Source organism: Heloderma suspectum, chromosome 2, assembly GCF_057233095.1.
Source record: "Heloderma suspectum isolate Gila_16-S chromosome 2, 16-S_ref, whole genome shotgun sequence".
Taxonomy (NCBI): Eukaryota; Metazoa; Chordata; class Lepidosauria; order Squamata; family Helodermatidae; genus Heloderma; species Heloderma suspectum.
This window is the reverse complement of record NC_139459.1, coordinates 394,087,116-394,100,010: the sequence shown is the minus strand read 5'-3', so window position 1 is coordinate 394,100,010 and position 12,895 is coordinate 394,087,116.

Sequence of the window (12,895 nt, the reverse complement as noted above, 5' to 3'; positions counted from 1 at the left end):
TTTCTCCCCGAAACTTGTTTGGGGGGCCGAACACGTTGGCACTCGCCCCCCCTAAGTTTCGGGGAGAAATTCTCCGCCATCCCTACATATCAGTCCATCCTAAAGGAAAGCAGCCCTGACTGCTCATTGGAAGGACAGATACTGAAGCTGAAACTCAAATATTTTGGCCACCTAATGCAAAGAGAAAACTCTCTGGAAAAGACCCTGATGCTGGGAAAGATTGCAGGCAAAAGGAGAAAGGAATGGCAGAGGATGAGATGGCTAGATAGTATCACCGATGCAATGAATATGAACTTGTGGACAGTCCGGGAGAGAGCAGAGGACAGGAAGGCCTGGTGTGCTATGGTCCATGGGGTCACGAAGAGTCGGACACGACTTAATGACTGAACAACAACAATTGTTATCTTGTGGTTTGATGTTCTATATATTTTAAATTGTTTTATTGTGTTCTGTTTGGTTTTAATTTTTGTGAACTGCCCAGAGAGCTTCGGCTATTGGGTGGTATAGAAAATAAATAAATAAATAAATAAATAAATACTGAGGAAACTGTGAAGATGGAAAGACAGAGACAGAAAAGAGGGGCCCTGAGGGGGATGAGTAAAGATTAGGGCTGTGCACCACTTTGGCCCGAGGCCCGAACCCTGAGTCGAAGCAGGCTGCTTTGAGTTGCTTTGTGCCCCTTCTGAGGTGAAGCAAAGGGGGCACGAAGTGACCCAGAGCGGATCAGGGGCTCACCAATGCACTCGGTGCACTTTGGAGCTTCAGCCCCTGGCCCAGCACCCCCCCGGCCCAGAACCCCCTCTATGCCTCCAGATATCTGAGATACCTGAACCGCCTTCTCTTCTGCTGCCACTGCCTTTTCCTCACTGCCACCACGCCGCCACCGCCTTCTCTGCTGCCGCTGCTGTCTTCTTCTTCACTGCCACCTCTGCTGCCTTGTCCGCTGCCACCTGCTGCCGCTGCCGCCATCTCCTGAGGCCTGGACATGCGGCGACTCGTCTTCTTCCAGGGAGTCACCTTCTGAAGCAGGGTTCACCATCCGAACCCTGGTTTGGGGCCAAGTTGGCTCGGGCCCAATTCAGATTGGACAGATTTGGGGGGGTGACTTGGAAGCTGTGAAGTGGGGACTCGGGGGGGGGGCCCTGCACAGCCCTAGTGAAGACCAGGAAACAGAGCTGCAGCATTCCGGTCCTGCTCCCTGTTCTCAGGCAGCAGTGGCTCTATAACCAACAGTCAATTACAGAGGCCTACAGTTACTTCTGAGTCCTGGACTCAGATTTTCAATGTCCCTTCCATCTCTCTTATTCTGTGGTGATTAGGGATGTACGAAAGTTCCGCCATGGATCTCGGGGAGGCCAAATGCAAGCGCATTCGGCCCCCCAAAATTGGTGGCAGAATGGCCCCCCGGCCCCCCCGGGATGGGACTTACCTTAGGTGGATCTTCCTGGCGGCTGTGGTGGCGGCAGTGCAGTGGCGGCAGCTGTGGCAGCCGGTCTTGTGACCGGCTGCCGCTGCCGCCATTTCCAGTTAAAAAACAAAACAAAACAAAAAAATGTGATAGGCTACGTAAAGATTTACGTAGCCTATCACGGCTAGATTTTAAAAAAACACCGTGATAGGCTACGTAAATGTTTACGTAGCCTATCACGGCTGACTTAAACAAAAAACATGCGTGTATGCAAATTTGCGTTCCTTATTTTGGCACGTCTTAGTCTACGTAAAGATTTATGTAGACTGAGACGGCGAAAATAAGGGGAACACAAATAGCGTAGTCCCCCGGGACGGGACTTACCTTCACCGAATGTCCCTCCCGGTGGTGGGTCCGGCCGGCGGTTCGGCGGGTGTTCGCGCGGGGCGGGAGCGGCAGCCGGTCTTTCGACCGGCTGCCGCCGCCGCCATTGCAATCAAAGAAAAAAAAATGCCCCCTGATAGGCTACGTGACGATTCACGTAGCCTATCACGGCTAGATTTGCGAAGTCAGCCGTGATAGGCTACGTCAATCGTCACGTAGCCTATCACGGGTGACTTTAAAAAAAAAAAAGCGCGTACGGATAATTGCGGCCCCCACAGGGAGCCGCCATTCCCGTTCCTTATTTGGTCGCTGTAGTCTACGTAAACATTTACGTAGACTACAGCGACTAAATAAGGAACGTGAATGGTGGCTCCCTATGGGGGCTGCCATTAGCGTACGCGCTTTTTTTTTTTAAAGTCACCCGTGATAGGCTACGTGATGATTGACGTAGCCTATCACAGCTGACTTTGCAGATCTAGCCATGATAGGCTACGTGAATCGTCACATAGCCTATCAGGGGGCGTTTTTTTTTAAAAAAAAAACTTTCGCGTTCGCGGCCGGGCGAGGCGGGAAGCCTCCTCCCCGGCCTGAATTTCGGCCGGGGCGAGGCGGGAAGTCTCCCCCCCGGCCTGAATTTCGGCCGGGGTGGGGCGGGAAGCCTCCCCCCCCCGGCCTGAACTTCGCGGGGGGAGCAGCGAAGCGCCTCCCCCCCACCGCGAACATCCTTCGACGACAGGTAAGGGACTTTCGTCCACCCCTAATGCCAAAGTAGGAAGTCAAGAAATCCCTGGAATAACAGGCAAGCATGGCCTTGGTGTACAAAACGAAGCAGGACAAAGGCTAATAGAGTTTTGCCAAGAGAACACGCTGATCATAGCAAACACGCTTTTCCAACAGCACAAGAGGTGACTCTACACATGGACATCACCAGATGGTCAGTATCGAAATCAGATTGATTATGTCCTTTGCAGCCCAAGATGGAGAAGCTCCATACAGTCAGTAAAAACAAGACCTGGAGCTGACTGTGGCTCAGATCATGTGCTTCTTGTTGCAAAATTTCAGCTGAAATTGAAGAACGTAGGGAAAACCACTAAACCATTCAGGTATGCCCTAAATCATATCCCTTATAAATATACAGTGGAGGTGAGGAATAGATTTCAGGGATTAGACCTGATAGACAGAGTGCCTGAGGAACTATAGACGGAGGACCGTAACATTGTTCAGGAGGCAGCAACTCAATCTGTCCCAAAGAAAAAGAAATGCAAGAAAGCTAAGTGGCTGTCTGATGAGGCTTTACAAGTAGCTGAGGAAAGAAGGGAAGTGAAAAGCAAGGGAGAAAGGGGAAGATATATCCAACTGATTGCAGAGTTCCAGGGAATAGCAAGGAGAAACTCAACATTAATAAAACTAAGATCATGGCATCTGGCCCCATCACTTCCTGGCATATAGAAGGGGAGGAAATGGAAGCAGTGACAGATTTTACTTTCTTGGGCTCCAAGATCACCACAGATGGTGAGTGTAGCCATGAAATTAAAAGACGCTTGCACCTTGGGAGGAAAGCTATGGCAAACCTAGACAGCATAGTAAGGAGCAGAGACATCACCTTGCTGACAAAGGTCTGTATAATCAAAGCTATGGTTTTCCCAGTAGCGATGTATGGCTGTGAGAGCTGGACTATAAGGAAGGCTGAGTGCCGAAGAATGGATGCTTTCGAACTGTGGTGCTGGAGAAGACTCTTACAAGTCCCCTGGACTGCAAGGAGGTCAAATCAGTCAATTCTAAAGGAAATCAACCCTGAGTGCTCCTTGGAAGGACAGATACTGAAGCTGAAGCTCAAATATTTTGTCCACCTAATGCGAAGAGAAAAGTCCCTGGAAAAGACCCTGATGCTGGGAATTGAAGGCAAAAGGAGAAGGGGACGGCAGAAGATGAGATGGCTAGATAGCATCACAGATGCAATGAATATGAACTTGAACACACTCTGGGAGAGAGTGGAGGACAGGAAGTCCTGGCGTGCTATGGTCCATGGGGTCACGAAGAGTCGGACACGACTTAACGACTGAACAACAACAAACCAGGAAATACCTCTGGATGTGCTCTGGAGGTTGTCGACGTCATGAAAAGGACCCACAAATGTCCGTGAGCGACCAATCTCAATAGCACGATAAAAGCTCCATGTGAAGAAGCTCTCTTTGTCTGCATCCCACCATTGCCACCAGCACCTGAATACCCCTGGTTCTAGGAACCTGAGATGGGCCTGGGATTCTGTTAGTGTACCATCCACCCCACTACCTAACAGTGTGCCTCTCTGACTTCATAGAGGTAGAAGGCCCCAAGGCTTATGGTCTTGGGGAAGACACATTTATACCAAGGCTAACATGTTGGAAGCAGCTCAGGATTTTACAGCTACCATGTTAACTATGGATGTGAATAGGGATGTACGAAAGTGCCCTTACCTGGCTCCGCCGGGTTCCTCTGGGGGGGGGAGGCGCTTTGTCCCTCCCCCCGGAATCCTGGCTGGCCTCCACTCCGCTGGGATTCCGCAGAGCCACCGGCCAGCTCCGCCAGCAGCTGGACATGCAGCCGCTGGCTAGCAGGGACTCAAATGGTGGTGGCCATTTGCATCCCTGTAGTCAGCCGTGATAGGCTATGTAAAGGCTTACGTAGCCTATCACGTCTGGGTTAAAACAAAAACAAAATGCGCATACGCAAATGGCTGCGGCTACGGCCGCCGCCATTTGCGTTCCTTATGTTTGCCCACCTTAGTCTACGTAATATTTACGTAGACTAAGATGGCGAAAATAGGGAACGCAAATGGCGGCCGCCATAGCCACTGCCATTTGTGTATGCACGTTTTTTTTTTTTAAGCCAGACGTGATAGGCTATGTAAGTCACCAAGATCCGTGGTGGAATTCTCTGCCATCCCTAGATGTGAAGGGAGGAACGGGGGTGCCCTCCCTCCTGGCAGTGAAGGCAGGAACAAATGTTGCTTGGATTGAACACCAGCCCAGCAAAGTAGACTGCCACCAGCCCTTTTCATCCAACTCCCCCTGAGCCAGAGGACTCTCAGACCTTACAGGACACCCTGAAGGCTTGTGATACAAGGGCCCAAACCAGCACCCTCTATTTCAAAGCCCTAAGATTAAACAGTAGCAATAACCAAGTGGAAAGCTCTGGACTTAATTCCAAGGCTTATTTGGAATGAAGAACATGCATTAGATTATGATAGCTGGTAAGTTTATTTACAGAAGAGAAAAAGGGAAAGGGAGTTACATAAGAGCCAAGGAGCATAAGAGACAAATTTGGAAATAGTACTTATAGGAGAAAACCATAAAGCTGACTAAACCTGTCTATATGTACCTGTCTACTATACCTATATGGATCTTTAATAGAACAGGACCTCAAAGAGCTGACAGTGAAAAGGGCAAAACAAAAACAAATAAAAACAAAATACAGCTTCTCTGCCCCGCCCCGCTGATTTTATACCCAAAAGCCTTTAGCAAAAGTAAGGTGATTCTTATTAGCCAATCACAAGCTAGCTGAAACAGTCTTACCCGGGCTTTCTGGGAGGGCAGGGGGAGAGACAGTTCCCACAGTCACTCAGCTGAACCCACCCAACCCAATGAGTGAGAGTTCTGCTCTGACCTTGAAGCCTGGGACAATACGACATAACCCCCACTGGTGGGTAGTGAATATGTGCAGGCCCAGCCTTACAGCATAGAACTTCACAGGCTGCTAAGGCACAGACAAAAGAGGAGTTTCTTGACAGTGGGCCTGTCTCAGATTATACCCAGTCAAACACAAGTAACAGGACACACTTTGGATCTGCTTTTCTGTTTGGGACATAGCGAGAATGATCTGTGGGTGGGGGAGCCCATTTTGGCTGTGCTGGCATGGACAGATCATTGCCATCAATTCCCCAGCACTAGGGTTGTCCGTCACTGGGAAATTCTGCCCTTTTGTGGCCTGATGGATCCCCGTGACATACAGCCTGCCTCAACCTACATAGGCGGTCTGTGCCGTGGTGAAGTTCCTGAAACTCGGGAACTTTACTGAGGGTGTTTTTTTTACTCAAAATGGCAGCGGATGGCGGTGGCAGGAGTCCATATGGGGCAAGAAACAAATCTGCTGCTGTGTGCAACTGGCTCCCTCTCCCCCTCCAGGGTCCTGGGAGGAGGCGAAAAAAACCAGTTGTGCATAGGGATGTGCGAACTCTCCCCTGTCCAGGTTCTCCGGATGCCCGCCAAGCCCCCTGACCATGCTCGCTGGTCCCCAGACCACACTTGAGCTCCTCCGATGCTCAGAAAGCAGCCCACACTCACCCCAGTGGCCTTGTCGAGCTCCGTGGTTGCTGTTTTTTTAAAAAATAAAATGGCGATCGCAAAAATGCGCCTGTATTTGTATGCGCAAAAATGCGCATTTTGCGAATGCGCATATTCTCATGTGTGAAATGCGTATTTTTGTGAAGGTGCATATTTGTGTGTGTGCAAAATTGTGTACTTGTTGAAAAATGCACATTTTCGCACGTACGCTAATATGCACATTCGCAAAAATGTGCATTTTCGTGCATGCGCATCTATGTGCATTTTTGCGATCGCCATTTTATTTCTCAAAAAATGGAAACTGTGAAGCTCAATGAGGCCACCAAGGTGAGTGCAGGCCATTCGCCGAGCGTGGGCGAGAGGCAGGCAGGGGCTTAGCGAGTGGGGCTCGGGAGGTGGGCAGGGGTGGTTCCGCCAGATTCCTGGACTGAATCGGGTACCCAAACCACCCCTAGTTGTGCCTGTTGGCAGAGTCACCATGTGCAACATGGAGGAGGAGAGGGGAATGGTGCTGCCCTCTTGTCCTCCATTTGAAATACAGCAGGGTCACTGTGCACAAGTCTTTTGTTCTCCCTGCCAACCCTGGGAGGGAGAACAAAGGTCTTGCACACAGCCACCCCACTGTGTGCAAAATGGAGGATGGGGGAGCACCATTCCCCTCTTGTTCTCCTGTCCTGCTGCTGCTGCCATGGTAGCCGGGAGGGGAGAAGGGAGTGCTTCCCATCCCGGCTTCCGTGGCAGCAGCACGACAGCAAGTTCAGGAGGCAATCCTGCATGAGAGCGCTCCCCTCTCAATCCCGCCATCGCTGTTGCATTGCTGGAAAAACTGCCAGCTGGCCTGACTCAGGAAGGGCCGAGTTGGGCCAGCTGGTGTACGGTCATCGGGAAGTCCAAGCCAGCGAAAGCTCTCTGAGCCCCACCCCCCAGACAGATCCTCCGACATCTCTACTTAGCGCAGACTACACAAGTAACCTCAGTGTCCGGAACCAATGAAGGCCTTCTGATCAACAAGCACTCCCTCTGAAGAGACTACTTTTCTCCCCCACTCTAGGAAATATAAGTATCTGCTGATTCCTTATCCTTCTGTTTTCTTCTCTCTCCTGCATCTTTAACCTGCAGCCATCTACGCAAGCACAGATCCAAGCCCCAAGGCCTTGAATTTGCCCTGATGCAATTAGTCCTCTAGGGTAGCCATTCACTTCCATAGCCCACTCCCACCTCCGTATTTGGGATTAAGGCTCTCATTTCTTCTGTGCTCCTATAATACTTCATGGTCCTTATATTTCCTTGTCTTCCTGCCTTTATGGGGTCAATCAAGTCAGCTGCTGGACCAGGCTACACTTGGTTTAAAATAGAAATAATACCGTAAAAAAAAACTAGCATCTGCAATAGGGTTGGCGGAGAATTTCTCCCCGAAACTTCGGGGGGCTGAGCGCCAACGTGTTCGGCCCCCTGAACAAGTTTCGAGGAGAAATTCTCCGCCCCCCCCCTGCCCCCCGCGCCCCCCCTGGGACGGGACTTACCTTTGGTGAATGTCCCTCCCGGCGGCGGGTCCGGCCGGCGGTTCGGCGGGTCTTCGTCTGGGGCGGGAGCGGCAGCCGGTCTTTCGACCGGCTGCCGCCGCCGCCATTCCAATAAAAGAAAAAAAAAACGCCCCCGTGATAGGCTACGTGACGATTAACGTAGCCTATCATGGCTAGATCTGCAAAGTCAGCCGTGATAGGCTACGTAAATCGTCACGTAGCCTATCACAGGTGACTTTTTTTTTTAAAAAAAAGCGCGTACGCAAATGGCGGCCCCCATAGGGAGCCGCCATTTGCGTTCCTTATTTGGTCGCTGTAGTCTACGTAAATCTTTACGTAGACTACAGCGAAAATAAGGGCAACGCTATTTGCGTTGCCCTTATTTTCGCCGTAGTCTACGTAAAGATTTACGTAGACTACAGCGACCAAATAAGGAACGCGAATGGCGGCTCCCTATGGGGGCCGCCATTTGCGTACGCGCTTTTTTTTTTTTAAAAGTCTCCCATGATAGACTATGTGACGATTTATGTAGCCTATCACGGCTGACTTTGCAGATCTAGCCATGATAGGCTATGTTAATCGTCACGTAGCCTATCACGGGGGTGTTTTTTTTTTTTAACTTTTTAGTTCGCGGCCGGGCGAGGCGAGGCGCCTCCTCCCCGGCCTGAATTTCGGCCGGGCGAGGCGGGAAGCCTCCCCCCCAGCCTGAATTTCGGCCGGGCGAGGCGGGAAGCCTCCCCCCCGGCCTGAACTTCGCAGGGGGAGCAGCGAAGCGCCTCCCCCCACCGCGAAAAGCTTCGAGGACAGGTAAAGGACTTTCGTGCACCCCTAATCTGCAACCATATGAAACATATATTGAGCAAGCTTGGGGGAAGATAATGAACTGCATCAGAGAAATTACAGGCTATGACTTACAATTAACCCCAACAACAATACTCCTGAGAGATATTAAGGATCCCTAGAGATTTAGCAGTGAAATGTTAATAGCCATGAGGATCCTCTTAGCAAAAGCATGGCGAACAGTATATATACCATCTCTGGTACAGCGGAAAATGAAGATTTGGGCTATCATGGTGATGAATAAAATAAAATTGTATAAGTTACTATGGAAGGAAAGAATGAACTCCATCCAGGCTTTCCCCAAAAGTTGAGTACCGTTTATCAATAACTGGAATAGGCATAGACTGTTTTAACACAGCACCCATCAGTATTAAAGGGACACAGACTGAGTTGCAAAAAAAGAGTAGTTTCCCCCATTGTAAGCCTCAAAATCCTACTGCTTATAAAAATGAGACCTGTTGAGCTAAGAACCGGAAACACATGTAACCAACAAACTGACAGGATAATTCCTCTAGCAATACAGTAAGACTCCAGTGCTTCATGAGGCAATACAGGACCAGGAAAATGTGGAGCATCTTTCCTGGTCCCAGGCACTCCATCCTGCCCATTATGGAGTTTGGGCCAACACAAGATAGCCTTAACTCTGGTCTTAAACTGGCAAGTTCTTTTTTAAAAATATTGAATCTCTTCTCATGTGCCTGGCTGTTCCTGTCACGATAGCAACAGCAAACCCTGTTCTTCACTCTTGTCTTAGATTCTCCTCTCTCCATTCCTCACCCACCCCCAGGTGATGGTGAGGTTGCTCAGGCCTATGAAATATGAAACTATCTCATACCAGGTCAAACTGTTGGTCCATCTAGCCCAGTGTTATCTGTGCTAAGTAGCAGCAGATGTCTAGGGCTGAATCTGCACATAGCAGTTCTACTGTTACCATACTGCAATGATAGCGATTGGTGCACATGACACCACTGTGCATCTGTAGTTATCTCTAGGGATGGACGAAAGAGACTTACCTTGTCCAGCAGCTTGCTTCGCGGTGGGGGGGAGGTGCTTTGCTTCTCCCCCCGAAGTTCAGACGAGAGGGGGGAGGCACCCCGCCTCGCCTGGCCGAAATTCAGGCCGGGGGGGGAGGCGCCCCATCCCTCGCCGCCGAAATTCAGGCCGGGGAGGAGCGCCCCGTCTACCCGGCCGCGAAAAAAAGTAAAGTAAAAAAACAACAACAACACACACCCGTGATAGGCTATGCAACGATTTACATAGCCTATCACGGCTAGATTTCCAAAGTCAGACGTGATAGGCTATGTAAATCATCACGTAGTCTATCACAGGTGACTTTGAAAAAAAAAAAAGCGCGCATACACAAATGGCGGCACCCATGGGGCGCCGCCATTTGTGTTCCTTAGTTTGGCACATCTAGTCTACGTAAACATTTACATAGACTACGGCGAAAATAAGGGAATGCTATTTGCGTTGCCCTTATTTTCGCCATAGTCTACGTAAATCTTTATGTAGACTAGACGTGCCAAACAAAGGAACGCAAATGGCGGCGCCCCATGGGCACTGCCATTTGCGTACACACTTTTTTTTTTTCAAAGTCACCCGTGATAGGCTACCTGACGATTTACGTAGCCTATCATGGCTGACTTTGGAAATCTAGCCGTGATAGGCTACGTAAATCATCACGTAGCCTATCACGGGTGTGTGTTTTTTTTACTTTACCTTTTTATTTTGCAATGGTGGCGGCGGCAGCCGGTCAGAAGACCGGCCGCTGCTGCCGCCCCCACCGAAACGCCGCCGGGACCCGCTGCCGAGAGGGACATTCGCACGAGGTAAGTCCCATCCCGGGGGGGGGGTGTGGGGGGCCAGCGGAGAATTTCACCACCAATTTTGGGGGGCCGAATGCGTTGGCATTCGGCCTCCCGGAGATTCGTGGAGAAATTCTCCGCCATCCCTAGTTATCGCTGCAGACATGATAACGGTAGAAATGCTATGTGTAGATTCAGCCTAGGGCTTCAAGGCAGAGATGGGTCTTTCCCTGCTTCCTGGAGATGCCAGGGCATTGGACCTGTGCTCTAAGTGTATGCTCTACCATTGAGCTACAACCCTCCCAGTTTGCTTCTGAACTCTCTGTCCCTTGCCTTCCCTACTTCCTGGACCTCTTTCCTTTCCCACACAACCTGTCCTTGATCAAAGTTGTGTGAGGATGTTTTCCCACCAGACAAACTGAGCATTTCCTTCCCTCATCTGAGCGGAATTACTTGTTTACATTCCATTCGTTTAACTCATTCACCTGGGCTAGTTTGAATGTCTGTGTCATGCCCTCCCTGGAGGAGTCCTCTTCTGAGGGCGACCTGGAACCTCCTGAGCCAGATGTCCCCAGACAGCAAGCTGCTTCAGAGGATCCTGGAGCTGACCAAGAAGGTCCTAGGCCCTCAGGAGAGAGGGCTTCAGGTCTTCCCCCTTGAAAGGTGGAGAGTTCTGTTCCTGAGTCAAAGGGGGAGGCTGAACGACCACCTAGATGATGCTGAGGGTCTTGTTGGCTCAAGAGGCAGGACAGAAGGATTCCAATGAGAAGGAATGCTCAGTTGCAAAGCAGGGCTCCTCAAGAGTAAAAGCCTCCATATGAGCAAGGGCCTCCTTAAATAAGACTTTTCACAGAAGGTCTGTGATTAACTGCAGCTGAGCTCTGGGTAGGTTTCTGGAGCCAATCTCCACAGCCAATTTAATGCAGAGGGAGAGTGCATCAGGATGGTTTGCGACGGATTACACTGTTGCCCATCCGCAGCTTCCCTCTGGAAAAGACACATTTTCGGAAAGTCATTTCAGTATGTTATTTTTCTTAAATGTGGCTCCCCTGCATTAAATCCATAACACAAGACAAACACTATGGTGGAAGGTGAGAGGGCCTTCTCTGCTGTGGCACCCCAGTTGTGCAATGCCCTCCCCTTGGAGGCCCAATTGGCACAGCCATTGGTCTCAGTTCGGCAGCAAGTAAAAACATTACTTTTTACCCAAGCCTTTGAGGGCCAAATGCATTCCCTAAAGTAGCACGCTGTTTTAACTGTTTCATTGTTTTAGATTTTAATTCATATTAGCTTGTTTAATGGTTTAAAGATTTTTAACTGTTTAAATCACTTTTTGTTTTATACTGTTTAAATTTATTTTATCTGCATGCCACCCTCAGATCTTAATGATATAGGGCAGGATACAAATGTTTTAAATAAATAAAATAAAATAATAAATAAATCCAAGGGATGTCTATTTCTGTGACTTGGCAGTGACCTGGTCAAGGGGTGGGGCCACCCCCTTCCTTCCCCCACCCCATTCCCTCTTTTTGGACACAGGCTTCTTCCCACTTAGCACTACTTCCCATTCACAAGCATTTGCCCATTGAGAATCTGTAGTGTCTTCTTCCCATTCAAAATCTCACAGTAGTGCTGTTTCAAGCATTCAGAATAGCGCACTTGCTGCTGTACCCCCCCACTGAGAATCTGTAGTGTCTTTTTCCCCACTGGGAAAATTGGAGCCACGCTGTTTCAAATCTTCACACTAAGTATCTAGCCTCTTTTTCCTATTCACAATAGTGGATTAGCAAGTATATTTGTAGTGCACAGAGGACAAGGAGAGGGGCGTATTTCAAAGTCACGTTAGTGCGATACAGTTACAACTAAGGAATACACAGAGAGAAAGGAGAAGGGCGGCCAGTAGTGGGAGCATACAGGGCAGGGAACAAACTTCTTTCATTTGCTGAGCAGCATCTCTGCAGTTGATGACGTTTACTTCAACTGGTGGGACTCCACCCGACCCCAAAGTAAAGCAGTTTAAAGAGCTCTTGTATGACTTGTGAAAGCGGGTTTTTAGGTGGTTATACTCCGCTTTTCTTGCTTCGTGTGCCGCTGACAGACCAAGGGCAATTTCATGAAAATTCGGATAAAAGCTGAAAACACTTAGGCAGGCAGTTCCATGTAGATCTGGTCCTGGATGTTCTAGCTATATATGCTTTCCGTTACAGCTTATTAGCTGCAGGAACATTGCCTTACTACCAGCTTAAATGCCTGGTAGTGCTGATCTTGCGCCATGATTGAACCTTCATGCTACTGACCTTTGAACACCCATTTGACTCTGCTTCATGGACTGCATTTTGTATCTTACTGCTTATCTGTGTTTGGACCTTGGCTGAGACTCAGATTTCTCTCTTGGAACTCTCCATCTTGCCTCGTAAAACTCTGCATTTCATCATTGTGTGTTTACTAACTTTTGTTGTTGTTGTTCAGTCGTTCAGTCGTGTCCGACTCTTCGAGACCCCATGGACCATAGCACGCCAGGCCTTCCTGTCCTCCGCTCTCTCCCGGAGCGTGCTCAAGTTCATATTCATTGCATCGGCGATGCTATCTAGCTATCTCATCCTCTGCTGTCCC